Genomic DNA, 5,000 nt, shown 5'->3' on the forward strand with positions numbered 1-5,000 from the left:
GTGACGCGAGATTACATTGCCAGGTATATTATTTTTTCAGTTAGGGTTTCGCCTTATGTTTACAGATGTGTGCGAGAGATGATGACAAAGACTATCAAGACCGGCAACTGCAAGCAGTCAAATCCGAACTCACAGAAGCGAAAGGTGAATTATCCGAGGTTAAATCGCAACTCAATGACTTGAGAGTTCAGCTTCGTGAGGCGACATCTAAACTTGAGGAGAAACTTGACGCTCTGCTGACAAAGGCTGGCGAGAAACAGAATGAATAAGGAAAACCAGAGAAAGACGAACCCGCCTTCAAAGTAAAAAAAAAAAAATCAAAAACTGACAAGGCGATTTTTGGTATCTTCATAAATGCCAGGGTGCTTGTCAAGTTCAAGTTCAAGTTTATTGCGCACTATTGAAGTTAATACAGCATAAGATGGCTTACAAAATAAGTTTGTTGATATGTACACTGTGACCGAAGTAGCCGAAGCTTTCGTGTTGGTTAATGAAAGGCAGCCGCATTTTAGACTCCATTTGCAGCGACTTGTAAACTAGTTGGTAATACACCATGTACAGAGCCGGTGAACTAGAACGGATGCGCAAACGCAAACCCAGAGATCACTGAGGCGAGAACTGAGTGGGGTTGGGTGCTTTTCGCTACCGTGGCTAAAGTTGCACATGATATTTTCAGGAACGTTGAAGGCAACACTTAATTCAGTTACAAGAAAAGGTAGCTCAAGGTGCTCGCTTAGGAGAAAATAGCCATTCTCTGTTACACTACGCTTAGTGTAAATGAAAAGTCCAAGCAAGTTATCGCCCGCATTTGTGCGCATGCTAATGGCACAAGAATCGAAATAATGCGTGGTCGTGATAATGACGCACAAGGCATTTCAGTGGGATTACCTTGAGCTGAATACTTTGTATTACGCTGTTTACTACACTCATTTTGAAATCCTTGCAATCTACCTGATCGGCTCTCAATACTGTGATTTATTCACAAATCCCACCATTTTTTAGCTTAAAGTAGCATCCTTTTCCTGGCCCACCAAAATGGTGAAATTTTGGTCTGAAATCATAGTAAAGTGGATAAATGAAGGAATGAATGAATGAATGAATGAGGGAATAAATAAATGAATAAGTGAATATCAGTATCGTGGACCAGTACTGTGACTTACCTTTTATGTAACGATACTTTCTGACTTAATCATAAAAAATGTCAAGTTATCTCTAACCTCGGGAGCTTTTCTCTAGCTCGTAGGTTTACTAAAAACCAGCTATTCGAGGAAATGCACCACACAAACGTTTCAGGCGAATGCGCGAAGATCGATGCTGTGCTCTTTTGTCATGATGTACACTTTAAAGTATGCTTTAGTTTTTATGCTTGAATTGAATTATTACTTACATAATTCATGGTTGTTCAAAGCTCTGTTATTTCTGCTCTCATGAAATATTACACTGGCATCGTTTGCTGCTTTCGTTAATTTCCTTACAGGTAAAATTGACATTTCGTTAGCATGATTTGTAATTTGTTATTTTTGCGGTTGCCTGCATTTCTAGACATAAGTGGAGAGAGATTACAAGAAGTTATACCGTCAATTGAACGCGAACTTGCGAGAATTGTATCGCTTTCGTTGGCACAGTGATCTATCCTTTTTATTTTATACTTCGATGTGTAACAAAGTGATCAACAAACGGTGCATTCCAAGTTTAAAATGGTATGACACTTTTTAATTCAAGGGATCGCTCAACCATGAAAGAGGCCAGACGTAGCACTTACTTGGGCCGGTTCCTAATCCCACCTGCTGACTCATTAGCAACAATAAAAGCAGGGTGACACACGCTAACACCAACCCGGTGTGGCCAACACATCACCCATGCGCACAACCATTTCACCCGGTCAATTAGCAGCCATGGACAGCTGTTTCGGCCTTTTGGGCCTCATCAGCATGGCGTAGCTAACATACCGAGGAGGTGTGTTTAGCACCCCTTTAAGTGGCAGCTTCACATGCCAAACATGTGGTAAGCTGGGTTGGGAACAAGCTGGGTTGAGTTGGGTAAGCTGGGTTGGTTGCTGATGAGGCCCAAAAGGCCGAAACAGCTGTCCATGGCTGCTAATTGACCGGGTGAAATGGTTGTGCACATGCGTGATGTGTTGGCCACACCGGGTTGGTGTTCACGTGTGTCACCTTGCTTTTGTTGTTTTGACTCATTAGCACCGATTAATAGCGAGCTCAGCTTTTCTTGCAACATTTCTGGTTTGTATCGAAAGGCGGAGCATTGAAAACTTAAGTTATCATTGTGCAGGACCTCCCTTCCCATAACTGAAAATCATGTAAAAGTTGTCCCTTTTCCTTTAATTTCTTGATTTGAATATTGTTTGTGCAATTGATTTCGGATGGCGAGAGAATAAAATGACTAAAAGTTCCAAGAAGTACTTTTAATTCCGATTCGTCACTTCTTGGCAGACGAGACTATTTCCCACTAAAAATCATTTGTTTCGCTCCAAAGTATACAAAACCTAAGAAATTAGTAATGATAAAGAATGACCAACAGAAGAATGTACTTTGCCCGCCCTCCCTTCCCTGATTCATACCAGTAGAAAAATGTAAAGTACATAATTATAAGTAGCATGGAGTGATTAACACAAACTTATGAAAATCTTTCGTGTTAACTTTTGTGTTAAAAATAATCACAATAAAAAAAAAGTCAACAAAACATTCTGTCAACGTGTTTGCAGATGAAGAACGTTATGAATACACTTTAGATATTTATCCTACGCGAACTTAAAATGAATCATAAAATAGAGAATTTAATACTCTGTGTTTACTAGCTATAAAATAAACCAACCGTTCGAAGGAAAGGAAATTTCCAGCCGCACTTGAAAACACTGTCATCCAGACTTTGCACATTCTTAATTCTGTCTTCCATGGTTGAATTGAATTTCTTCCTGAGTAAGCAAAAAAGCGCCTTGTTTTCAAGTTTTCGACTCCCAGTGACAATTAAAATGATTTGACTCTTTTTTTTCTGAGACCGTCACGCTTTCTTTCCAGTCAAATTTTTAAACAGTGCATCAAAAAAAAAAAAAACACGAAGCATCGCTATCACATTCAACACTTAGCTTTTTACGAGCGGTTTCTTTGCGCAATATGAAAATTAATGGGAGGGTTATAAAATAAATAAACCCCTTTTTGGCTTGCTGGTATGTTGGCTTATATGTCCTTGAATGAAAAACTGTCCTCAAAATTCGTATTTGCCCTCGAAGCTTCACTTATCGGCCAAATATTCATTTTTTGGACAATACGTCAGCCGCGGACATTATCAGCCGACATTCAGCCGCCAGAAGGGGTTCATTTACTAATTGTTCGTCGGGCCTGATTACCAGTATCTCCAAACCGAACCTGTTTTACTAGAAGATGATTTTTGTTTCTGAGGAGACCGCTGTGTACGGGTCACACAGAGTCATCCTTATCACAGTTGCAGCTACAATAAGGGCGTCTACAGCGCTTGGTTACCGCGCGTGCGCACTGGCTACTGCCTGATGCTCCGTCCCACGGCACGTATTGTTGTTGTTACTTGCGTGACGGTGAAGCCAAGAGAGTTTGAGTCTAAAATTTGCCTAATAATAATTTTTTTATTAAATTTGCTTACATCACGCATGCCTATCATATAAGGCGTAAGGTTCTCACTCTTTCACCCCAACCACTTAGAAATTTCATGTCCTGATTGTTCTAATTTTTGTGTGTGTGTGTGCTGGCTGCCGCACAGCAGTGCCCTCTTTGTGAACTGATCACTACTTCATGAATTGTGCGATAAGATAACGTGGAGTCACACAATCATCCGACTGCACGACCTGCCAAGAGTTCAGAGTTTGTCAGCTGGACAAGCCACGGAAAATAGTTGATCCGACTTGAATTCTTGAAACGTGTAAGGTATGTGTCTTGATTGTTCCCACATGATCTTTAACGTGGCAAATTTTTGGAGCGCTGACCGACGGTCTATTGAATTTAGTCACTGTTCAGTTACATTTTAATAACTGAATGAATAGATCTATAAAAGAGCCTAAACGCAGTTGGTTTGGAAAAAAATATTTGTTCAAGCGCCAATAGGTGGAAACAATTTACAAGTTTTGACGCCCTCGAGCTTTAATTCTGGTTTTCATTTATTTGAGAAGTGAGCAAATTTGCGTTGGAATCTGCTTATTTATTCTCCTTGATCACTTCAAGCTTGAAATGTTTTACGAGGTCGCGCTGAACACGAAATAATGCACTGTAACTAAAACTGCAACAAGGCCAGCATTTTATATCAGATATCCAACTTATGTTTAGGATTTCAAGAAATGAGATGCACGCTCCTTTTGATAAACCTCCCCAAGTGCCCTGTTATGTCTAAACGTCAACCAACTAATTCAACAAAAAGATTAGGGTTGGCGTTTAACAAGGTTATTCTTATGTTGGGGTCAAGGTTAGGACTAGTTACGGTTAAGGTTACAGAAAACGGAAGGCCAGAAGCGAATTTTGTTTTCATTTCTTAACTTGTACTATATGGCGTATTTAATGAAAGGAAATATCCCAGTATTTGGGAAGTTACTTTCATTTTGACGTCTGCATTCACCACTCGATATAGGTCAACCATTTTGATTACTTAACACTGGATGCTTGTGGACAATGAAGCGTGACATAACTACGCACATTATTATTATAATGACGGAACGGAATAAAATGTGTTGTCGGTACTGATACAGAACTCCCAGATGCGTAACATTTCATGGATTTCCCCCAAAAGATGAAGTTCTTCTCAGAAAATGAGTATTCTGGAATATTAGAAAAAAAGGCATGTTAACGTTGCGAGTATCAAGAGCACAGTTTTCAAGATCAAGCTTAGCCTGCCTTCGCACGCTAGATCAAGCTTTTGTCGTGCAAAAAGTACTTCATAAAAAAAAAAAGTATTGTGTTGACTTAAGTTTCTCGTAGCGTTCAGAATAAGGGAATAATTCTATTTGCAAGCGAACTGTTTCC

At 39.8% G+C, this 5,000-nt stretch overlaps 1 protein-coding gene across 2 annotated transcripts in view; it reads left to right on the forward strand.

The window, feature by feature from the left end:
• The window catches only part of LOC138060576 (transient receptor potential protein-like), a 209,190-nt gene that overhangs the window by 164,847 nt on the left and 39,343 nt on the right, over positions 1 to 5,000 (forward strand). Inside the window, exon 1 of one of the 2 annotated variants that reach the window (XM_068906421.1) lies at positions 3,813 to 3,914. The exons of the other annotated variant lie outside the window; for it this stretch is intronic. The gene's annotated coding sequence lies outside the window, so the exon portion shown is untranslated. Of the gene's footprint in view, positions 1 to 3,812; positions 3,915 to 5,000 lie in introns of those variants that run through there. 2 annotated transcript variants of the gene reach the window in all.

The sequence above is a fragment of the Montipora capricornis genome, chromosome 8 (genome assembly GCF_036669925.1).
Source record: "Montipora capricornis isolate CH-2021 chromosome 8, ASM3666992v2, whole genome shotgun sequence".
NCBI classification, from domain to species: domain Eukaryota; kingdom Metazoa; phylum Cnidaria; class Anthozoa; order Scleractinia; family Acroporidae; genus Montipora; species Montipora capricornis.